The 26,166-nt window shown below is 41.8% G+C and overlaps 1 protein-coding gene across 1 annotated transcript in view; it reads right to left on the bottom strand.

The window, feature by feature from the left end:
* LOC120530770 overlaps positions 1–26,166 on the bottom strand; it is a 350,925-nt gene that overhangs the window by 116,727 nt on the left and 208,032 nt on the right. The window lies entirely within an intron of this gene.

A 26,166-nucleotide genomic window follows, 5' to 3' on the forward strand; every position in this document is an offset into this window, starting at 1 on the left:
TGGCGCTCAACGCCAATTTGGAGACCTAGGCAGGGATGACACATCATCTCTCATTGTCCACAGCGGTAGTTGGCATTTTTTAGAGTTCAACGACTTTGTTCGTCCCTGTTGGTGTACGGAGTGTGCGGCCCTTTAACAACACAAGTGGCACCCATTTTTGCATATACCACGGACTTGAAGGAGCGTGTGCCCTTTGATGTACGTACACACTACTTTCATAAGTGGGTAATGGCACCCAATTAGTATCATCACAGTTTAACAACTAGGAATGGAGGGGGGGTTCTCCCATTGACCCTCTTTATCATTACAGTTTGACACTTGGATGGGACAGGGGGACCCCTTCAGTGTCCGGAGTGCAAGCACACACTCAGAAACACAAATGATCTGGTTGCCCCTTGCCTGCCAAAAATGGCACCCCTCAGATGACGGTGCCCTATGCGGCTGCCTAACAGATACACCGGCTCTCACAGTGACAGCAGACTGTAATTACATGTCGCAATTATTAGTAACTAGCAAAATACCCGCGCTTCTCAGCGGAAAAGTAGTGTGTTAAAGAAGTTATGAAAAAGAAAAGGAAACATTTTTAAAAAAACGTAACATGATTGTCAATGTAAGTGTTTTGTCACTGTTATGAGTGTTGCTGTCATATATATATATATATATATATATATATATATATATATATATAGCAAAATACCAAAATACCCGCGCATCGCAGCGATGTCATGTGTTAAAGAAGTTATGAAAAAGAAAAGTAAAAATTTTAAAAATAACTTACATGAAAATGTACCACGACGTCTGACACGCCTCCTTTTTACTGTTTCTCACAGCTTGGATTGCTGCTGTCACAATGGGTTTGAGTCTACATATATATATATATATATACACACATATATATATATATATATACACATACATATCTTCATATCTATATACATATATACATATCTACATATACACACATACATACATACACACACACAAATTATATATATGTGTGTGTGTGTGTGTATATATATATAATCTAGATAGGTGTGTGTGTGTGTATATATATATATATATATATATATATATATACACATACATACAAACATACACACAGGTATATATATATATATATATATATATATAGCTTTGGTCACTGAGTGCAAGGGAAAAATAATAAAATGTAGTCTATAAGTTATTAAACAGTAAAACATTAACTTTTTAGAAGTAAAGGTACATTGAGCACTACTGGAGTGGTTACGGGTAAACTACATTTTAAAGACGGTGTAACAGGTAAGTAGTACTAACAGCAGCTAAAATGTATATGGATCATCTCTCGGTAGTTGATCCCTTTTGAAAGGCGCTACACGACTGCTGTGGTATAGAAATTAAATTTTCTATGTGAACGTCCAAATTTCTGCCTCTGGTAATGTGCCTTACCGGCATTTAAAGAAAATTAGTTTTGTGTCCTCTGCAGTGTTAAGAGAGAAAGGCTTTAGTTTGGGATAAAAGGAAAAAAGGTGTAAAGAAAGGAAAGTTGCCTTTTTCTTTTATATATACTAGCAAAATACCCGCGCTTCGCATCGGCGAAGTACTGCATTAAAATTTTTATTAAGAAGAAAATTTAACCTTTTTAAACTGAGGGAAAATATGGCAATAATTATTTGTTAAGGATCTCTTTGTATACCATGTTGTCAGTTCGGCACTCCAGTTGTAATATGACCAAGCTGTGCGCTGAGCTTACTCTTGAGCATGTAACGTACAGTCGGCCATGTGAACAGTAATCTTGTCTCAAATCTCACAGCTTGGATTGCTGCTGTCATAATCGGTTTGAGTTTCATGGTTTGCTTCAATTACGTCAGTATTTGTAGGACTTGTGTTGAAGTGACATTCGGCATCTGTCAAGCGTTGTAAGCACACAACCGGTTTCATCAATAACTTCACATCCAGCTTTTGAGAGTTTAAACATTCATAAACATCAGAGTGTCCACTACTGAAATCGTCACCTGTGAATCTAAGATGTTTAAGAAGCATTGTTCGGTTGTCGAAAGGTGTAAACTATTTGGCCATTTCGGTACACTTGAAAGCGACAACCGAACAATTCAGCGGCAGCCATCAACTCACATGCAGAACCACAGGTGAAGGGCTTAAGCATTTCACTCTTCTAGTGCTCCTGTGTAGTATAATTATCTCCTGTACCGTAATCAGTCCACACCTTGAACCTGTCCCAGTCATTCAATACATAAGACAGAATCTTCCTCCGGATATCAAGAGTGAGCCTGATATGGCCGTGCAATATGTAACACAGAGAATGGAAAAGGCAGGTGGTATCTCTGGGCATGGAAACCAGTCAGTAAGTGACAGTTCTTTGATCGATGGTGATCATCTCGATAGACATGTTAATGGGGGTTGGAATGATAAAGGAAATGGGTACCTGAACAATGTAAAGTAAGTGTAAAATACCTACACAATAACTACAGTATAATTGTAATAAACAAACAATAAAACAGCGGAGAAGCTGTGGATTAAATAAAAAGGCTGTAGTTATCAGTAGGGAGACGTGAATCCCATGGCGAAACAAGGAAGGGAATGTAGAGACTGGAGCGACGGACGGCCTTATATAGGCAGGCAGCCAACAACGTGGAAGGCGTTGGGATGGGGGACCCAACGCCGCCTCACATGGTGACCGAGCTGCAGGCTATGGACGTATATATGTACGTAAGTAGAATTCAGTTAGCGTTGGGAACCCGTGTACCAAATTTCTTGAAGATGGGCCCATAAGTAACAAAGACTGTTGAAAAGTTCAATATTTCGGCCGACAGTGGCATCATACCACCGAAATAAGTACATACATTGGTTTCGGTTAGTGCAGGGAAGCCGCCTACCAAATTTCAAGAAGATGGGGCCATAAATAAGAAAGTTCAACATGGCGGACGTTGTTGACCGTCATTACTGTTACGTGTAGAATTTCGAAATGAAACCTGCTTAACTTTTGTAAGTAAGCTGTAAGGAATGAGCCTGCCAAATTTCAGCCTTCTACCTACACGGGAAGTTGGAGAATTAGTGATGTTGGAAAATTCAATATGGCGGCTGACAGTGGCGTCATACCACCGAAATAAGTACGTACATTGGTTTCGGTTAGCTCAGGTAAGCCACCTACCAAATTTCGTGAAGATGGGGCCGTAAATAAGAAAGTTGAACATGGCGGACGTTGTTGACCGTTATGACCGTTCACGTAGAATTTCGAAATGAAACCTGCTTAACTGTTGTAAGTAAGCTGTAAGGAATGGGCCTGCAAAATTTCAACCTTCTACCTACACGGGAAGTTGGAGAATTAGTGACGTTGGAAAGTTCAATATGGCGGCCGACAGTGGTGTCATACCAACGAAATAAGTACGGACATTGGTTTCCGTTAAAAGTTCAATATGGCGGCCGACAGTGGCATCATACCACTGAAATAAGTACCAAATTTCAGCCTTCTACCTACACGGGAAGTTGGAGAATTAGTGACGTTGGAAAGTTCAATATGGTGGCTGACAGTGGCGTCATACCACCGAAATAAGTATGTACATTGGTTTCGATTAGCGCAAGGAAGCCGCCTACCAAATTTTGTGAAGATGGGGCCATGAATAAGAAAGTTCAATATGGCGGACGTTGTTGATCGTTATGACCATTATGCGTAGAATTTCAAAATGAAACCTACTTAACTTTTGTAAGTAAGCTGTAAGGAATAAGCCTGCCAAATTTCAGCCTTCTACCTACACGGGAAGTTGGAGAATTAGTGACGTTTGAAAAATTCAATATGGAGGCTGACAGTGGAGTCATACCACCGAAATAAGTACGTACATCGGTTTTGGTTAGCGCAGGGAAGCCACCTACCAAATTTCGTGAAGATGGGATCAGCCTTCTACCTACACGGGAAGTTTGAAAATTGGTGACGTTGGAAAGTTCAATATGGCGTCCGACAGTGGCGTCATACCATCGAAATAAGTAAGTACATCGGTTTCAGTTAGCGCAGGAAAGCCGCCTACCAAATTTCGTGAAGATGGGGCCATGAATAAGAAAGTTCAACATGGCGGACGTTGCTGACCGTTATGACCGTTACGTGTAGAATTTCGAAATGAAACTTGCTTAACTTTTGTAAGTAAGCTGTAAGGAATAAGCCTGCCAAATTTCAGCCTTCTATCTACACGGGAAGTTGGAGAATTAGTGATGAGTGAGTGAGTGAGTGAGTGAGTGAGGGCTTTGCCTTTTATTATTATAGATTTACTGTAATAGCATTTTACAATGTCACGTAATTAAAAGACAAGTCCAAATAGGTATGTTGTGGCTGAAATAGTTTCTTTAGACAGCAGAGTCTTTCTCAGGTGGTGCTAATATGGCCTTGCCTGATGTCCTTTTGTTACTTCTTACAGGGTCTTCGACTAAGTGTAGTATTTCTTAAATGCAAAATTTTGAATGATGTACATGATGGTGAGTTAAACTCAATGATGAGGTCTCAAACTGAAAACGATGGCTGCTATGGTGTAGCTGGTCATGGAGGGGCTCTGCTGGGAAATCATACAACGGACTTATAAAGTCTTGAGACCCTTTCACTGGGGCGGCACGGTGGCGCAGTGGTAGCGCTGCTGCCTCGCAGTTAGGAGACCCGGGTTCGCTTCCCGGGTCCTCCCTGCGTGGAGTTTGCATGTTCTCCCCGTGTCTGCGTGGGTTTCCTCCGGGCGCTCCGGTTTCCTCCCACAATCCAAAGACATGCAGGTTAGGTGGGTTGGCGATTCTAAATTGGCCCTAGTGTGTGCTTGGTGTGTGGGTGTGTTTGTGTGTGTCCTGCGGTGGGTTGGCACCCTGCCTAGGATTGGTTCCTGCCTTGTGCCCTGTGTTGGCTGGGATTGGCTCCAGCAGACCCCCGTGACCCTGTATTTGGATTCAGCGGGTTAGAAAATGGATGGATGGATGGACCCTTTCACTTTCTACACACTTTACCGTGTTGTACATTTAACGTTGAAATGATTACATTTTTCCAGTTTTACCTGCCAATTTGCACTCGATAACCCATAATGACAAAGTGAAAACAAGTTTTCAGAAAAGGTGTGCAAATTTATTAAAACTGTGGAGAGGTAGAGGACGGGGTTTGAGTGTTCCCAAGAGCACAGCGGCCTCTGTGTGAAATGGAAAGGGGTTTGGAATCACCAGAACTCTTCCTAGAGTTGGTCGCCTGGCCAAAACTGCACAGCTCAGGAAATAAGGACCCTGGTCAGAGAGGTGTTTGAGAATCCAATGGTCGGTCTCTTAGACGGAGCTTCAGAAGTCCTCTGCTGAAGTAGGAGAACCTGTCAGAAGGATGAACATCTCGGATCATGATGTCTTCACACAGCTATTAAGAAGATGCAGCAGAGTCTTGATCTGCACGTCATGTACTTTTATCCTCCTACTTTGAGAGCTCAGATGCTTTATGAAATGGTGTCTTTTAGGATTTCTCTCTTATGCTGACCAGCAAGAACGTCTTTGAAAACAGCGGCGTACGTACAGCTGGCAGTTTAATTCTGTCAAAGCCTCCGGTGGTGGGGATCTGAACACAATAACCATAAAATCAAACCCAAATTAACTGAATGGGCACATTTTCCTCATAACTTCATTTCTGATAATAAAAATTTTATTTCTGTGATTAAGACGTCATATATTACGAGGAAGGTGATGACAATAAGACTTTTAATGGGAATATTTCCTCCGCCTCCTCCAAATGCTAATTTATTAAAAAGTGTTTTACATTATGTAGTGACAATGATTTATAACTATGCAATAAAAAAAATCTTACACAACACTAACAAATACTTTAACTTTGCTCTGGAGATGATTTAATACACATGTACACTGCAAACAAATTGAGACTAAAAATCTAAAACAACAGGAGCCTGGTGAGGATTAGCAAAACTGTGAGTCTCAAATTCACCGTTAGCATAATTATTTGGTATGTAATTTTAAAAAGGTTAGACATTACTGTGATTGTTATTAGCCTCTTTATTTTGTAATATCTAGTGAGGTCTAGAAGAGGACTTTGCTTATTGAAAATCTGTAGAGGAAATAGGAAATTAGAAATATTCTCTTTATATGGAGTATACATAACAAAATTGTTTTTCAAGCAGCTTATTAGATAACACCAGCATATCAAGGAGAATTTATTACTGAATTAATAAACTGCAGGGCAGCGTCTTTGTACATAAAAATAATTATTTCCTTTAATTTTCTTTCTGACGTGCGGACCATTTGCACCCTCTTCTGGTGTCCTTGAAAAAGGCCATGAAGCAAAACAAATCAAATCTAATGATAGTCAAGTGCAGCAAACACGGAATGCGCATGTGCAGCGCTTCTCCTCAGCCCTTACAAGTGACAGCTGTTATCATTCACTCGTTAATTGTGGGTGTAAATTAAACTCATTTACAAAAATCTTTGGCTTTTAGAGACCCCAAATGTCCTTATTAGGGTGACCCAACCTTGCAACTGCTTTTAATTCCAAGTGATTTCTTAATCAAATGCTGTTAATTATATTTATTATTTAATGAAATGATCACTCCCATGTTTTCAGTCGGGTGAGAGATATGAAAGGCACTATACAACAGATAAACAGCAAAGGCACTATATGATAGATAGATAGATAGATAGATAGATAGATAGATAGATAGATAGATAGAAAGGCACTATATAATGATAGATAGATAGATAGATAGATAGATAGATAGATAGATAGATAGATAGATAGATTGATAGATAGATAGATATGAAAGGCACTATACGACAGATAGATAGATAGATAGATAGATAGATAGATAGATAGATAGATAGATAGAAAAGGTTCTATATAATTGATAGACAGATAGAGATAGACAGATGTATAAGGCACTGTATAACAGATAGATACAAAATGTGCTATATAATTGATAGATAGATAGATATGAAAGGCACTATACGACAGATAGATAGATAGATAGATAGATAGATAGATAGATAGATAGATAGATAGATAGATAGATAGATGTACTATATAATAGATAGACAGATAAATAGGAAAGGTGCTATATAATAGATAGGAAAGGCACTATATAAAAGAGATAGATAAAGTCACTATATGATTGGTAGATGGTCTGAAGACACACCAGAAGGACTACAATGAAAGAGATCTTCTGACCTGGCAGTCCAAGTCCCAGTGAGGAGTATCGCCCCATCAACAACCTAACCCCCCCATCCCGTTTCTTGACAAACTTCTGCTGTTGTCACCCCGTCCAAACCTTAGGATCAGCGTCACCTGCGTTGTGTTTTTGGGCTCTGGATGTTGAAGTATCATGCTATCATGTATTGCACTGTCAGGTGTGTTTTTGGTTTGGTATCTGTAGCCTTTACACTCAGACGAATTCTTAGTTGCAGCATTGCCTGTCAATTAAGTTCAGCTATGAAGGCTCGTCTCATTTTATTAAGGTAACATTCACGTTTATGGAAAATGAGTCAATCCATGCCAAATGATCCAATTTTAGAAAATGTTCATGACTAACCCACTCCGATTTGCTGAAAAGAACGTCCTTGTACTCAACAACTAGTGTGCACAATTTTAGGCGTGTACTAAGTAAAACAGGCCCTTACTAGTGGTAATAATTCTTTTTATGGCACACGTTTTTGTCGAGTCTCAGGCAGGGTGAGTTGGGTTTAAATTAATGTGCTATGTCTCCTTTGTTTATTTTCATTGCTTTTCTTGTACATCTATCCTTATTTTTGTATTTCCTGTGTATAAAGGCTGCTTTTGCTATGTTCCATGTCTTTTATGGGTGTTCCCTCAAGAGGCGGGGCCTCCTGCCAATCACCACCAGCTACTGCCCTCCACCCCATAAATCAGGAGGGTCTTCCTCAGTTCCTGACAGTTCATTGTGAATGTGCTCTGGAGTCAGAGAGTTATCTGTGTTTTGCTGTGCTTGTGCCCTTTGTATATCTTGTGATTTTGCCCCCTTACTGTTTTTTCAACCACTCCACTTGGATTCTGTATTGGGACTTTGATTGACTTGGACTGCCTTTGTGGTCCATGAAGCTTTGTTGTGTTTGGAATCCTTTCTGTGAAGAATAAATCTTGTACTTTATAAAGATTCAGCTCTTGCCTTAATTACTAGCCAGGGTTTGATTGTGAAATCCCCCTCTAGTAAGCATTAATAGAAGTGTTTATTACTACGTGCGCTGGAAATTCTTGGGACTCCCAGTTCACATTTGTCACACACGGCCAATAAGCATTAAAATATAGGCGTGAAAATTATTTTTTTTTCCCCCCACATATTGAATGCTGTATAAATGAAAAAGTTTGATTTCTTTCAGATAAAGTTTGTAAAAGAGGAATTAAAACATGAGTGATAACAACCAGAACTTGAAAGATCTGCTGTGGCTTAGGGGTGGAGATATTAAGGGCCAATGTGCTCTAAAGACTGAAAGAAATATTTTTATACACATTTTCAGTCAGCCCAAAATTGGTAAATAATGCAACTGTGGACCAACTATTTTAAAGACATCCAAATACCAAATAATCCCTGAAATTTTCATTAATGTAGCATTAACAGTTCAAGAGTATTGACTTGCAGAAAACTGCCATTTTCTTACAGTAAAATTAGGGCCACACTCCTACTAAGGAACTAATAAGGTCTAAAACTGAATACACCAGTTATTGGGTACATCAGCGTCATATCCATAACTCTTTGACGACTGAATATTTTTTACAAAAAACAGTTTTATGAAAAGCAATGGTTTAACATAGAAATCAACATTAAACATCTGTTGCTGCATGCTGTGGCTGCCAGTTTGCCAAGAATGTGCGACAGGCTTGCTGCCAGGCTTTGTTTGTGTGGCTGGGGCAGCAGCAGCAGTCACTGTCGCAGTTTATTGCATTCTGGTTTACAGTAATCCCTCCTCGATCGCGGGGGCTGCGTTCCAGAACCCCCCGCGATAGGTGAAAATCCGTAAAGTAGAAACCATATGTTTGTATGGTTATTTTTATATATTTGAAGCCCTTAGAAACTCTCCCACACTGTTTATAAATATTCTCCGCACAGTTAATACAGTAAACCCTTGTTTATCGCGGTTAATCTGCTCCAGACAATTAAATGAATTTCCACGAAGTAGGATTCTTTATTTATAAATCTAATATTTTCGCAGTTAGAGTATAGAAAACCTGTTTACGACTTTCTAAATACGTTTTTTAACATTATTAGAGCCCTCTAGACATGAAATAGATAGATAGATAGATAGATAGATAGATAGATAGATAGATAGATAGATAGATAGATAGATAGATACTTTATTAATCCCAAGGGGAAATTCACATAATCCAGCAGCAGTATACAGATACAAAGAAACAATATTAAATTAAATAGTAATAAAAATGAAAAAATTAAAATAAAATTAATGTTCGCATTTACTCCCCCGGGTGGAATTGAAGAGTCGCATAGTGTAGGGGAGGAACGATCTCCTCAGTCTGTCAGTGGAGCAGGACGGTGACAGCAGTCTGTCGCTGAAGCTACTCCTCTGTCTGGAGATGACACTGTTCAGTGGATGCAGTGGATTCTTCATGATTGACAGGAGTTTGCTTAGTGCCCGTCGCTCTGCCACAGATGTTAAACTGTCCAACTTTAATCCTTCAATACAGCCTGCCTTCTTAACAAGTTTGTCCAGGCGTGAGGCGTCTTTCATCTTTATGCTGCCACCCCAGCACACCACCGCGTAGAAGAGGGCACTCGCCACAACTGTCTGGTAGAACATCTGCAGCATCTTACTGCAGATGTTGAAGGATGCCAACCTTCTCAGAAAGTATAGTCTGCTCTGACCTTTCTTACATAGAGCATCAGTATTGGCAGTCCAGTCCAATTTGTCATCCAGCAGCACTCCCAGATATTTATAGGTCTGCACCCTCTGCACAGTCACCTCTGATGATCACGGGGTCCATGAGGGGCCTGGGCCTCCTAAAATCCACCACCAGCTCCTTGGTCTTGCTGGTGTTCAGGTGTAAGTGGTTTGAGTCGCACCATTTAACAAAGTCTTTGATTAGCTTCCTGTACTCCTCCTCCTGCCCACTCCTGATGCAGCCCATAATAGCAGTGTCATCAGCAAACTTTTGCACGTGACAGGACTCTGAGTCATATTGGAAGTCTGATGTATATAGATTGAACAGGACCGGAGAAAGTCCAGTCCCCTGCGGCGCCCCTGTATTGCTGAACACAATGTCAGACCTGCAGTTCCCGAGACGCACATACTGAGGTCTGTCTGTAAGATAGTCCACGATCCATGCCACCAGGTGTGAGTCTACTCCCATCTCAGTCAGCTTGTCCCTAAGGAGCAGAGGTTTGATGGTGTTGAAGGCGCTAGAGAAGTCCAAAAACATAATTCTTACAGCACCACTGCCTCTGTCCAGGTGGGAGAGGGATCGTGTAGCATATAGATGATGGCATCCTCACCTCCCACCTTCTCCTGGTATGCGAACTGCAGAGGGTCGAGGGCGTGGCAGACCTGTGGCCTCAGGTGGTGAAGCAGCAGCCGCTCCATGGTCTTCATCAGATGTGACGTCAGAGCAACAGGCCGGAAGTCATTCAGCTCACTAGGACGTGATACCTTTGGGACAGGAGTGATACAAGATGTTTTCCAAAGCTTTGGAATTCTCCCCTGTTCCAGGCTCAGGTTAACTTTTGTTAAACCCTTTACACCCTTTAGTCAAAAGTTTAAACTGTGCTCCATGACAAGACAGAGATGACAGTTCTTTCTCACAATTAAAAGAATGCAAACATATCTTATCTTCAAAGGAGTGCGCGTCAGGAGCAGAGAATGTCAGAGAGAGAGAGAAAAGCAAACACTCAAAAAATCAATAAGTGCTATTGGGCTTTTAAGTATGCAAAGCACCGCGATACAGCGGCCGCAATGAAGGGATCAATGCAAAGGTAGTCTTTCAGCATTTTTTAGAGGAGCGTCTGTATCTTCTAAGCAAACAGCCCCTCTGCTCACACCCCCTCCGTCAGGAGCAGAGAATGTCAGAGAGAGTGAGGGAGACAGAGAAAAGCAAACAATCAAAAATCAATACGTGCTGTTAGAGCCTTTAAGTGTGCGAAGCACCGCGAGGGAAGCATATCGTATATCATTGAGGAGTTTTATTTAATACGTAATACATGCTCTGATTGGGTAGCTTCTAAGCCATCCTCCAATAGCGTCTCTTATATGAAATCAACTGGGCAAACAAACTAATGAAGCATGTACCATAAATTAAAATACCCATTGTCCGCAGAAATCCGCAAACCAGCGAAAAATCCGTGATATATATTTAGATATGCTTACATTTAAAATCCGCGATGGAGTGAAGCCGCGAAAGTCAAAGCGCGATATAGCGAGGGATTACTGTATACTTCTTATCATTGTTAAGTGGCAGTCCTCCCAGGCGAACAAGTGCTGTAGGCGTGTCAGCTACTTGAACCTGTTCAGCACCACGATTAGCTGGGGACCAGTCAGCTGAAGCCGGAACCTCACATTGGTTTTCGATCGCTTGTATCAAAATCGGAGTCCGACAAGTCATATTCCAGTTCAGAGAGAATAGGCAAAACGTTGTCCACGAAGTATTTTACTTTACTCATCTGCTTTGATCTCTCACCAGGTGTCGGGGCCATTTTTTGCCATTGTTTGTGCCTTGCTACTCACGGGGGCGCAGGAAATCTCGGTCAAAACCAATGAAGCTAACTTTCCCTCTAGCAGCAAGAGTCCAAGTAAAACGTAACGGTTGGTTTTGTCACCGCTTACAGTTAATTACCATCGTCAACTCCTCCTTTTGACAAAAGTTGACTTCAGCCCTAAAATAGTTAAAGTATAAAGCAAATCGAAGTTGGTGAGTCGGAACTTCTTCATTGTACTCATATGAATTGATGCATACGGGAGGAAAACCACAAGAACCCGAAGAAAATCCCACACAGGGAGATCATGTAAAGCCTACAAGCTCGGCAGAATTTGTGTGCAGCACTTGGCACCAACTGATGAGCCACCCAACAGCTGCAGAGTAAGTACAGCTGTAAATCCTGTCCATACTTACATGAAGACGTCTCAGGGATGAGAGGGAAAAATAAAAAAAAAAAGTTTTATTCATGCTACAGCAGGCTTTATTTCTCCCATCGCCTTCCTTCAAAGCGTATCATGCTGTGAATATTTTTCTTTATTTTATCTCAGTTATCTCTGACTGAAAAAGATGGTAATCTTGAAATTAATCAAAATGAATACATTAATTGCAATTAGGCTCGAACAGGCACATGTAAGAAAAAAATGGCATGTGCTGAATACGTTCTGAAATATTCATGCAGTGCTGCTTTACACTTGCTCTTGAAAAGCTTTCCATTCCGTCTTCATATAGTAAGGCAGTTTACACTCACCATGAATTACACTGTCTGCCACCAATCCCATGTTTACATCCCTAATGTAAAAATAATATTGTTATACACACACCATTCCATTCAGGGTCACAGGGGACCAAAGCCTGTTCTAGCATCGTGCAGTGTAAGGTAGGAACCTATGGAATGTAATTTGAGCCAAAAGTAAATGCAATCCAACATGTGACTATGCCGAAATGCAATACATATGCTAATGGGCTTTGGTAAGGTTTTATCGTGTCGTAATCAAAAAAAAAAAAAATTATATATACATATATGTATATAGTCACACACACACACATTGGGGACAGTTTCCAGGCTCAAATTATGTTGATGGAGGGTTGGAACTGGAAGTGACATCATCTAGAGGTGGAACTTGGAGGGTTGGACCCAGAAGTGACAAGTCCCACCTCTAGATGATGTCACTTCCAGTTCTTAGAATGCCACATGCTTACATCATTTTTTGCTATTTCACTATATAAATGTCCACCATTATTACTCTGATCAGTTCTGTTTGGACTCAAGTCTTTATAAATCAATCCAATATTGTGACAACCTTCACTAAACAGAGACAATCCCCAAAACTTTGACTTTGTCTTAAAAAATATATTTTATATATACTGTAGTAGTTGTCCCCCGTGGCTCGTGAAACAGGACAGCAAGGAGGGCCCCGCCCGGCTCCCCACTCCTGAGGTCACACAGCCTCTGTCTCGGATTAGCACAAATAAATCGCTCCTGCAAGCAAACTATGATTCTTAGTGTGATTAGAGAAGTCGCAAAAATCAACTAGAATGTTCAAGCAAGTTCTAAAAAAAAAGCCTGCTCTAAATCCATTAAGTAGTTCTAGCGTTCGCTAGCTAAGTGGATACAAGGTACCCCCCGAGGCTGATGCATGAGTGAGGAGGGTCCAGCCCCACTCCCCTTGACCCACAGTGTCTCTGTTGGATTTGCATCAATAAATTGGTGCCACAAGCAATCTATGATACTTAGCGCGATGAGAGAAGTTGCAAAATCAACCGGAATGTTCAAACAAATTACAGAAAAAAAAAAGATCTAAATCCGTTAAGTAGTTCTCTCATGAAAAGCAGACAGACAGACGGACATTGGATGTTTTATATATATATATATATATATAAAGAGAGAGAGAGAGAGAGAGAGAGAGAGAGAGAGAGAGAGAGAGAGAGAGAGAGAGAGAGAGAGAGAGAGAGAGAGAGAGAGAGAGAGAGAGAGAGAGAGAGAAGAGAGAGAGAGAGGGCGGCACGGTGGCGCAGTGGTAGCTGCCTCGCAGTTAGGAGACCTGGGTTCGCTTCCGGGTCCTCCCTGCGTGGAGTTTGCATGTTCTCCCGTGTCTGCGTGGGTTTCCTCCGGGCGCTCCGGTTTCCTCCCACGATCCAAAGACATGCAGGTTAGGTGGATTGGCGATTCTGAATTGGCCCTAGTGTGTGCTTGGTGTGTTTGTGTGTGTCCTGCGGTGGGTTGGCACCCTGCCCAGGATTGGTTCCTGCCTTGTGCCCTGTGTTGGCTGGGATTGGCTCCAGCAGACCCCCGTGACCCTGTATTCGGATTCAGCGGGTTAGAAAATGGATGGATATATATATATATTCTGGGCAAATCAACAAAAGGGTACTACTAAGCTCTTCAGGTGTCAATATCCAGGGTCTTTCAGGGAGCGCCATCCGGTGGTCTGCTCTGTAGAACAGATGCCTCCTTCTCAAATGGACCAGAAGGGGTGGCGCTAAATACTCTGACCGATGCTATGGGAGAGAGAAGGAGAAATACGTTAGTGACAGCACCTCCTCTTGCCCCAGGGGGTTATTACATACCTCGAACACGCCCATGAGGATATCCTTGGCGGCACATGCGTGACACGTGTCATAACTAAAAACAAAGCAGACGTACTGCATTTTGATTAGCAGCACATCTATGTGTGCTGCATTTCAAATCGAGACCACGCATTAATTGTGCCAAAATTAAAGAAGTAATCAAACCACCAATCATCATCAAAAGGTAGAGGGCAAGGAGCGTCAACAGTTGGAGAGGTGTTCCAATCACGAGTGCGCTGTGTTTGGAAAGAAAGCAGACAGGAAGAACTTGGTAAGGCAGCAGAACGGCGATTGAAATGACAATTTCATTTTCTTGTACGTCAGAAGAAGGGGAAAACGCTGTAATGTTCGAGATTTGGGCTGTTAGGGATTTTAACTAAATACAGAATATAGTGAAACATTTGTTAGCGTCACCGAGCTTTGTTTCTTCATAGCTTTTAATTCATACCCTATGTGATGGCCAAATACTGTATCGTATTCCCGTCTTCCAACACTCATTTCGATTCCCAGATTCCACCCATTCAATAACACATCGGATCTCCTGCCTTATAAACTCCTCCCTGCCCGCCTTCTTCCCAAGTACAGCACACTCATGATGGGAATGCCTCTTTCCCCAATTTTTGATGCCCCTTGCCCAACCTTTTGACGCTGATTGGTCATTTGATTACTTTTTAGCTTTGGATGATTAAAGCGAGGTCTCAGATCGAAATGCAACACAAATGGAGCTGCCACTAAGCAAAATGCTTTTCTTTGATTTAAGACGTGTGATCTACACTCACCTAAAGGATTATTAGGAACACCTGTTCAATTTCTCATTAATGCAATTATCTAATCAACCAATCACATGGCAGTTGCTTCAATGCATTTAGGGGTGTGGTCCTGGTCAAGACAATCTCCTGAACTCCAAACTGAATGTCAGAATGGCAAAGAAAGGTGATTTAAGCAATTTGGAGCGTGGCATGGTTGTTGGTGCCAGACGGGCTGGTCTGAGTATTTCACAATCTGCTCAGTTACTGGGATTTTCACGCACAACCATTTCTAGGGTTTACAAAGAATGGTGTGAAAAGGGAAAAACATCCAGTATGCGGCAGTCCTGTGGGCGAAAATGCCTTGTCGATGCTAGAGGTCAGAGGAGAATGGGCCGACTGTGCAGGCTGATAGAAGAGCAACTTTGACTGAAATAACCACTCGTTACAACCGAGGTATGCAGCAAAGCATTTGTGAAGCCACAACACGCACAACCTTGAGGCGGATGGGCTACAACAGCAGAAGACCCACCGGTACCACTCATCTCCACTACAAATAGGAAAAAGAGGCTACAATTTGCACGAGCTCACCTAAATTGGACAGTTGAAGACTGGAAAAATGTTGCCTGGTCTGATGAGTCTCGATTTCTGTTGAGACATTCAAATGGTAGAGTCAGAATTTGGCGTAAACAGAATGAGAACATGGATCCATCATGCCTTGTTACCACTGTGCAGGCTGGTGGTGGTGGTGTAATGGTGTGGGGGATGTTTTCTTGGCACACTTTAGGCTCCTTAGTGCCAATTGGGCATCGTTTAAATGCCACGGGCTAACTGAGCATTGTTTCTGACCATGTCCATCCCTTCATCACCACCATGTACCCATCCTCTGATGGCTACTTCCAGCAGGATAATGCACCATGTCACAAAGCTCGAATCATTTCAAATTGGTTTCTTGAACATGACAATGAGTTCACTGTACTAAAATGGCCCCCACAGTCACCAGATCTCAACCCAATAGAGCATCTTTGGGATGTGGTGGAACGGGAGCTTCGTGCCCTGGATGTGCATCCCACAAATCTCCATCACCTGCAAGATGCTATCCTATCAATATGGGCCAACATTTCTAAAGAATGCTTTCAGCACCTTGTTGAATCAATGCCACGTAGAATTAAGGCAGTTCTGAAGGCGAAAGGGGGTCAAACACCGTATTAGTGTGGTGGTCCTAATAATCCTTTAGGTGAGTGTATAAACAGATTTAAATGCAATGTGCTTTTGCGTGGCATGTTAAACGGACAATAAAAAATGGTCACAATTATTTGTGCTGCATACATTGTCCAATACCGTCTGATCTTGTGAATATTGTGCAGTGTGGTCATCCAAGTGAACAACAGGTTGGTACAGCTAAGAAATGCTGGGGTGCCAACCCGGCTGTCGACGTTCATTTGCAGGAATATGAAACAAAAACAACGTGCAATGGCGTTCAGAAAAATTGGTTGTCCATTAAACAATCCGACTAGTTTGAAAGGATTTTAGATAGAATCTGTCGCACAAGCTGTGGAGCTTCTTCCCTTGGATCGCTTAAGCCATAAGTGACACTGTCACTCAGCTGGTCTTGTTTTTATAGCCCAGAGGCCGGAAGGGGCGGAGTTAGTTGAACTCACTGGGTGGCCTTTCTGTACTGTGGAACAAAAAGAAGAGAAGGAAGTTGGCAGTAGCACCCCTTTTGGCTTGGGGTGGTATTACATACCTGTGAAGAACTCAGAAGGTGACCCTCTTACACATTTGCGTGACAACAGAGTGAATCTGAAAGACTGGGAGACCATAGCAACATGGTCTATGAAGGACAGCTGGTCATCGGTCATCAACCTAAGGTTTCACACGGACTTGGTATTGAATTTAAAATACTGCTTATAGTTTACAAAAGCCTTCAATAATCTCGCTCCATCCCATATTTCAGAATGTCTTACACCTTACACTCCAAATCATAACCTTAGATCTTCAAATGAGTGTCTGCTTATTATTCCGAGAGCTAAACTTAAAAGAAGTGGTGAGGCGGGCGACCTTCTGCTAAACACCGATAGAAATTCGCCAGGCTGATACGGTGGAGCACTTTAAAACACTTCTAAAAACTCATTATTTTAACCTGGCTTTCTCATAGCTTCATTTTAGTTTAATCCTGATATTCTGTATATGCATTTAATTATCAATATCATTCCTGGTGGCTCCATAATCCGTACTAACCCCTACTTTCTCTTCTGTTTTTTTTTCCCGTTTTCTGTGGTGCCGATCTGGGCCACCACCACCTGATCAAAGCAACGTGATGTCCCTCCATTGATGGGTTAAAGGCCAGAAGTCCACATGACCGTCATCATCAAGTTCTTCCATGTGAACCCTGAATACCATGAGGACTGATTGAGGTCATTGATGTCAGGTAGAATGCCTAGAGGGGGCTGGGTGGTCTCGTGGCCTCAGAACCCCTGCAGATTTTATTGTTTTCTCCAGTCGTCTGCATTCCTTTTTGTTTTTTCTGTCCTCCCTGGCCATCGGACCTTACTTTTATTCCATGTTAGGGTCCCCAAATTCAATTTTCTTATTTATTTTGTCTTTTTCTCTTTCCTCATCGTGTAAAGCACTTTGAACTCCATCATTTGTATGAAAATGTGCTAAAGAAATAAATGTTGTTGTTGTTGGCAGGTGTTAGTGATAATAAGCTGAATGGAGCTAAGGTGCTGAGCCCACAGATGAGCTGAGATAAGAAGGTCCATCTTTGTGAGGTTGAGCTGGAGATGGTGTTTCTTCATCCAGGATGTAATATCAGCGAGACATACAGAGATTGTGGCTGATACCGTATGGTTCTCTATGGTGAATATAGCTGTACATCATCAGCACAGCACTGGCAAGTGAAACAATGGGGTCCTACAAAAGGGTCTACTGAGGACACGTATAGAGAGACGAGGAGAGGGCTCACCAATGATCCTTGGGGCCCTTCTGGGCTCACCTACTGCACCCTTGACATCTCTCCATGACAGGAAACAAAGGAACTGCCCAAGACGTAAGAATCAGACCACCTGAGGGCAGTCCCAGTGTTAACAAGGTCAGAGAGGATGGCAAGGAGGATCTGCAAATTGTCTTTGGGTGCCCAATTTAATGTATTTTGTAATATATTTGGCCCCTATAAAATAGAGATGGGGCCCATATGGACTTGCCACCTGGATACTTCTACAGCAGCCGTAGTGTTTATTTTTGTTTTTTTTTTAATATACTGCCAACCCACAGCCAGAATAAAGAACAATATTCCAGATCACGATAAGTGCATGTCTTACGGGATACCCTTAGATGGCTAGTAACCTGTTCAGGATAAATCCATATGCTCTGTGCGATAGTCAACATGGCCAACTGTGACACCACTATAAGTAAACTGAGCATAGGGCTGGGTGACAGAATGGACTCCTAATCAGTAAAATAAAAAAAAAAAATAAAAAGTACAGAGGACACTTTGAACACTTTACCTGCGCATAATTCACATTTATTATTGAAATACATAATATGTCAGATAAGAGTGTGTCTTTGTGCTCCGGCTCTTCTCATTAAACGGCCAAGAAGCCGGCACAAATGAAATATTACCGAGCCGATATACAGCATGCATATTAAAATGCATTGTTTTGGGTCAAATGGTTTAATACATAAGAGGAACGAGCCGCTGTAATGATTCCATATTGCTCCGTCCCTCCTGTACTGCTGCCGCCTTCTCGTGACACGGAATGAGTAATGAAGAAATTGCATTCTGGCCTACCCGCTGGGGCTTAGAAAATAATTCTAAAATATTGGAAATCTGACAAATCTTTTGCTGAACAGAAAGGAACTGTGACGTATTTTGATAACCTGCAGAGATTCTTGCACATAGGAAAAAAAAAAAATAACCAACTCATTTGTTTTAATAAAGACTTGGGAATTGTTGTTTAACAAGTGAGAAAATAGATTTAACTGTTATTTATCCATTAGAATGCCTAATCTTTCACCTTAGCGGGTTTATTCAGCGTATTGCTGTAAATTATAATGAAGGGGCAGGGGTGTGTATTTATGTGTGTTGCGGTGAGACAGGCAATCCCTCCAGCTCACCAAGAAGAAAACGACTCTCACTGTCTGTGCTTTTGGGGTTATTTGACCCTAAACCACATTTTACGAAATCAAAAAACATCAAGGTTATTCCCAATTCAGAAAAAAATTTGACAAGAAGGTTAAAGACACCAAGTTTCTGGTGTATAGCCACACATGAGCGTCTGAGGATCACCATGTTGGCTCTGATCAGGTAGGTGGTAGCACCCATGGGCAAGAGGTGGCGTTGTGGCTGAATGTCTTATTTCTTCCCGGCGACCCAGGAAGCCGACTGACCACACCCCCATTGCTTCCCCAACTACCGCCCCCTTCTGGTCTGAAACCTATTAAAAGAGCCCTTCCTGGAAAGTGGCACCTCACTTTGACCCAAACTCGCAGTTAAACAAACCTGAAGGACACTTTGTGTCCTAGCGTACTCGCGTGCCTCTTTATTACATTTCAACCTTGTTGTTTTGAAAGAGACGTTAAATGTGGGGGCCTGGTTGGCACCCAAACTATTTTTGGGACTCTGTAATTTCACTCATTCACCACACCTGCTAACCTTCTTTTTGATTTTCATCAGCAGGCAGCCATTCACCAACTCCATGTTATAAGTTACAATTTCTCCATTAAAAGACTAAAGAGCATCTCACAGCAGTGCTACTCACTTTATTTTTTCTCATGACCCCAATCTTGTTCTTAGTATCTATGAGACCCAGAATTCCCCCTTTGACATTCTCTGCTGACAGTCATCATGTGGCATACGAGTCTCCCTTGGAGATTTATTGTTAACAGTCATCCCGTTCCAACTTGGACAATCGTAGTGAAGCAACTGCCCATGGCGACCCATCGTGAGACTCTTCACAAAATGTACACAACCCTTTGCCATTGAATACATTGGTGAGTCACAACTCTGTGCAACCCAAAAGCAGGCAACTCACAACTGTTGTTAGGATGTCTTGTATGGGGTACACAGTTAAGCACGTCTGTTTACATATGTAATGCATTTACTTTTGCACAGGGTGATTGGTGAATGCATATTTAAATGTATTATTACAAGTATACTTTAGTGTGTTAATAGAAAATTTGGGCACAAAGATTTCCAGTCATTTGTGTTGAGTGATGTGACAATAAAAGTGACTGGACTTCACTTGATGTGTGGTGCCCCAAATGGTAAAATGGCTGTGAGACATCCATAAATCATGCAAGGGAGCAGGCAAGAATTCCAGCTGGTCTGTGTTATGGTTGGAGATTTCTCCAAAGTGAAGGCAGTGAGTTTTCTAAAATTCAGCTGAGAAGCCGGCCAGTAACTTCATTGGTCAGCCCTGCAGAAACTCACGGAGTCCAGCCAGAACCCAAATACTAACTGTTGGCTTCATAAGGAGCAGGCCCATACATGGAGAACTGGCAAAACAACTGTAGATATCACAAAAAATAAAGCAAAATGCCCAAAAGAACAGGGGCACTGTAAACCTCTTGCTTATTCACAATAAAGGAAACAAAGAATTTATATAAATAAATGGTTTTCACAAAAATGGGTAAATAAAGACAAGCTCAAAAGAGCCAAAAAACGCAAAAAAAACCAAAAACAAACAGTTTCCCATAAAAGTAATTCACAAGTCCCAATACATTAAACAGAAGTCAAAATCTTTAAACTGAGCAAACAATTGTAAAGAAAACTCAGAGAAATATAAGCGTTAAAAGAGGAGAACTCACCAACACCACGTGCATACAATGTACTGCATAGGGACTGTAATTCCGATGAGCTTTAATAGGACTGGAGGCAGGCCCTCAATGGAGAGTTACAGGTGGGCCCTGCCTTTTGTGAAAGCACAAAACACAAAGGACATGGCAGAACAAGCATCCGCAACAGAAAGGAAGACCATAAACAATCAACTACTATAAAAAAATGTGAATTAAGAACCTGTATATTTATAAAATTGGATGCCATTATGAAAAATCCTTTCCAGTAGGTGCTCTTTCAGAGTACTTTTAACCACAGGCTCATTCAGATGACCAGGGACAATGCCCGGCCGGGATGCCTGGATAGTCCCCGAGTTGGACAATACTTCTCCTCGGCCACGAGAGGGCAGCCGCCCGGGACTATTTGGGGGCCACAGGGACGGAGCTGGGACGCTCTGCATGAGAGGACATGGCCACCGCCAGGGGGTGCCCGGACAAGTAAAGAAGCCTGGATGGCAGCACTTCCGCCACACCAGGAAGTGCTGCCGGAACTAATTACGAGGACACCCGGAGTGCTTCCAGGTGCTTTCCTGACACTTCCGCCACACCAGGAAGTGACATCAAGGGGAGCACCTGGGGCTCATCCGGGTCATAATACAAGGGGAAGCCTCCTTCCAGTAGAGGAGCCAGAGTTGGGTGGAAGGAGACGAAGCTTGTGAGGAGGACAGGAGGTCAGAGAAAGAGAAAGAAGATGAAGAAGAAGACAAAGGAAGAGAGTTTGGTGCTTGCAGACATTGTGGTGCTCAAACAGTTAATAAAGAAGTGTGTTTTGGACATTCCGGTGTCTGTCTGTCTGTGTCTGGGGGTACGCTTTCCACTTTTGCTAAGAAGAGCCTGTAAAGCTGTTTTCCTCCTAACTGCTCTCCGGGTTCCTCCCAATGTACTCCTTAAGTTTATTTTGAAATTTCTGCATAGTACACATTTATTCATTTATTCATTTATCTAAGTATCGATTGATTGGCTGTTTTATTTGTCCAGTGAGTCTGCATCCTTTTTTTATAGTTCTGCTGCTATATGCATCAGAATTTCCCCATGGGATTAATAAAGTTTATCCAATTTAAAAAATCTAAGATAAGGTAGGACCATAAACCATTGACCTCTGTTAAAAAGTGAATCAGGAAAATTTATAAATCAAGGATTTGTTAATGAAAAACCAGAAAATTACAGAAATAGGTTCAAAGAAGTTGCCTATAAGTCCATCCTAAATAAATAAGTAAAAACCAGAAAAATCCAACAAACTCCACTAGGAACGAATGATCTCAGACTTCTTAGCTCATTTAAATAGGAAAAGAGTTCAGGAGTGGTGAAGTTAGGGTGGCCCCGCCTCCTGAGGCTCCACCAATAAGGAAGAGGGATCATAATTAAGCTGAAAGACACAGTACATAAGTAGTCACTATTAAACAAAACTCGCTAGAAATAACATTAAATTATGAAAAATAATAAAGACAATAAAAACAACAATAAAACACGTAAACATATGATAACAAATAACAGGAGAATCTAGAGGTATTTCAAATTATATTATGGTTCTTAATTCCAACCATCCATTTCCTAAATTTTTATTTAATCTCCATAATGTTATGTTTCTACCCAGAAAAATGTGCATTATTTCCATCAAGAACAAATATTTTGACACCGGACAGGATCCTGTCAATACCAAAACGTCAACTTAAATACAGAAGAAAAGGTCTGTCGAGCGTCCACTGCTGTGCTGATGCAGATTTGGTGCACATCTGTCATGTGACACTTTTTGAGACAGTTACCAAAGCACAGTTGGGACAGTACAAGTGTCTTTCTTTGCACATTTTTTTAAAATATTTTTTCTGTTGCTTGTGCACGAGTGGTAGAACGTCAGTGCCTGATCCACATGACCACCATGCCCCTCGTGTTAATGTAGGCTATCACAGTGCAGGGCTTAGTGACCTCCACATTGCCCCCCATTGCTATCCAAGAATATTGATAGCTGCTGCTCTGCTAGCTGAGCTTTGGGGGCTAACATCTTCCTTGTTCTTCCACATGATTGTAAACCATTCTGCCTTGTTGCCATTGCACCACACTGTACCTTCATGCAATCATGCAAGTCATACAGTGCCATATGCTTCACTTGGACTATCTGTGTCAACATCTGATGGATGACCAGTTCAAACTGTCATCACTATCACTTGACTCAACTGATGGTTCAGGTTCAGCTTATTCTAAAACTGGCTTTGTAACTTTTTGTTTAAACTGCATTGTGTTTTGATTGAGGGCTCCACCTCACTAATGAATAATGACAAGTGACTATAGAAAAAATTGTGACTTTTTTGCAGCATGATATTATTTCATCCACAAGATGAATATCGGTCCTAGCATTATTTGGGTTTAACATCAAAACAGGTTAGTACTCGGGTTTAACCATTTTTACTCAGAATTCCGAACTCGAGTGGAGCTTTGGGTTAATGATAGGGTGTTTAAGCAACTGCAAACACAAATAATAAAATGTGACAGACTAGGGCACAATTATTTGTATTAATTTAATCAATGATTAATATTAAGTATCCAGAATCATAACATTGTGATTGCAAGTGGAGTCTGCAACTGACTGGTTGTGCCATCCAGAATTGGCTCCTGCCTTGGATGTGCCCCTTCAACCCTCATGTGGCGTTAAGCAGATTAAATTATTACTGTTGAAATGTACAGAACAATGTCAATGCCGTGCTCCTTTAAACTTTCCACCAGACCGAATCATGATGATGACGACACCAAGATGGAATAGAAGCAGCACTGGGCAGGTCATTTAGATTTCTGTCACATATTCTACAGTTTCAGTCTGGATCTGTATCTGGCAACAATCAACATGACACTTCTGCAAATGAGATATTGCATCTCTGGGGATACACAATGTCAAAATATCAATAATTATTAATATTGCTGGCAATCTCAATGAGTTTTATATGTTTCTGATACAAAGCTATTAGGCCATTTTCTCCCTGCAAATAAGTGGATGTCGTGTATTTATGCAGTTGGTGTAAATGCCATCGAGGGAACACGGGATATCAAACTAACACATGATGAGCCTACAAATACAATTAAACAACAACTGGCCTCATTTTTTTATGACTTGTTATGAGCTCTGTGCTGGATAAAAATGATCCAACTTTTCAGCATTTTTTGTAATGCAAATGATAGCCGACAATATAGCTTTAGCCACTAAGGAATTCAAATAAAATTGGATGTGCAGTGGATTCCGGAAGTATTTGGACCCCCGCACTTTTTGTTAGGTTGCAGTCATATGCTAAAATCATTCAAATTCGTTTGCTCATATAAGGGCACCGCTCAAAACGCTACAATTAAAAATGTGAAAACATGATTTCAGAAATGTTCTCAAATTAAACTAATGAAATATCCCCTTGAACCCTTCCTTTGGCGCAGGTGTATCCCATCCTGTTGACAATCATTGAGATGTTTCTACACCTTGTTTGGAGTCCACCTGTGGTTATTTCAAAGGACTGGATGGATTAGGAAATGCACATACTGTAGCTGTCTAAAGAAAGTCCCACCAGTTGAGCAAAACTCAAGCCATGAGGTTGAGGGAACTGCCTGTAGATCTTGGAGACAGGATTATGTTGAGGCAAAGACACGAGGAAGGCTGCAGAAACATTCCTGTAGCACTGAAGGTTCCCAGGAGCACATTGACCTCCGTAATCTTACATGGAAGATCTCTGGGACAACCACGACTCTTGCTAGAGCTGGCCACCTGGCCCTACTGAGTAATTTTGGGAGGAGGGCTATGGGCAGAGGGAGTGAAACCTGCTGAAATTGACCAAAGGATATTGGCTCAGTACACAACTAAAACGTTTATGAACAGGTATGAAAAGCGAGAAGAACAAGTGTAACCGATGAGCGTACATCTGGTCGACCATCAGCATCACACACATAAGCCAAATGCCTTCATTAGAGAAAACTAACAGATTATGATGTCCGCTGATGCTGCACATTTAGATATCAGATATTAATCTGCACGTGTCAGAGTGTCGGATGACAATAGATACGATTAATCCTCTTTGTGCTGAAAGACACATAAAGCTTCAACAATTTGCCTCCATCTGGTCCTATCTTGATCTACGTGTTCTGCTTCACTGCATGTTAGGTCCATCTCCTTCATCTCACTTATCACAGTTCACCACCAGGTTGTTTTAGGTCGGCCTTGATTGCGCTTCCCAGGTGGGGTCCATCTCAGAACAAACCTTAGGTATATGGTTCTGGTCCACTCTGAGGACGTGGCCAAACCACCTTAAGCATCGGCTCTTCATCTCCAGCACCACACTCTGGTTCTTAGTTTTCACGTAAAGGTCTTCATTTGAGATCTTCTCAGGCCAGAAGATGGAACAGATTGTCCTGAGACATCCACCCTTTTACAACACGCCAGCATTCAGAGCCATAGAAAAGAACAGGTTTGTCATTGCTGTTATAGAGTCTGACCTTTGTTCTGTTTATTCTTCCAGATGGGCTGAAGTCTGTGTGCTTCCGTCTGTCAGGCTTCTCCTGCAAATGGTGTAATTTTGAGGAATGGGCAACAAGGCAGATCTTCAAGCTGGGATAATGAGGTCCACAGGATGCCTTTAGGTTTCCAGTCAATGGCAAGCAGAAAGAGGATATGAGAGATGATACATCCCTGTCACGCATCAGACTCCACCAGAAACCACTCTGACAGGGTTCCATCAACTATGACGCTGCACTGGAACTGATAGCAGAACAGCTCCATAAGCATGACCGTCTTTGGAGGAACTCCATACGACCTTAAGATCATCCACAGGGTGACATGGTGCAGGCAGTTGAAAGCTTTCCAGAAGTCCATGAAGTTAATGTATAAGGGGACATTCCACAGAGCAAAAATCTGATCAATGCACTTCCTTCCTTTTCTAAACCCTGCCTGTTTCTGTCTCAGCTTCTGGTCAACTGTTACGTGAATTCAACCACTACAGCAATTCAACCAGAAAGAATCTTGCGGAAAACTCTGGAACGAGTTGAGAGCAGCGTGATGCCTCACCAGTTGTCACAGTTCTGAAGGCTGCCTTTCTTATGGTATTGGACTATTTAAGTTCTTGTTCCATTCCACAGGTATTGTATCAGGATGACTTGGGGGTACCGTAAAGTTTGTCCAAGATGGGTTAACCAAAACGATTTACTGATCATTGGTGAATATGAGAAAGTTTCACATCCTTGGCCCAAAGAAATCTAAATACAGCGCATTGCTGGTGCAGTCCCGTAACGGAGCGTCCATGTTCATTTGACCTTGGCTTCAACTAGACTAACGGTAGAGCATTGCATTTGCAAGCTACCCATAAACCATTGCAAATGTGTTGTATTGCGCCAGCT

This window comes from Polypterus senegalus, chromosome 6 (genome assembly GCF_016835505.1).
Source record: "Polypterus senegalus isolate Bchr_013 chromosome 6, ASM1683550v1, whole genome shotgun sequence".
NCBI lineage: Eukaryota > Metazoa > Chordata > Cladistia > Polypteriformes > Polypteridae > Polypterus > Polypterus senegalus.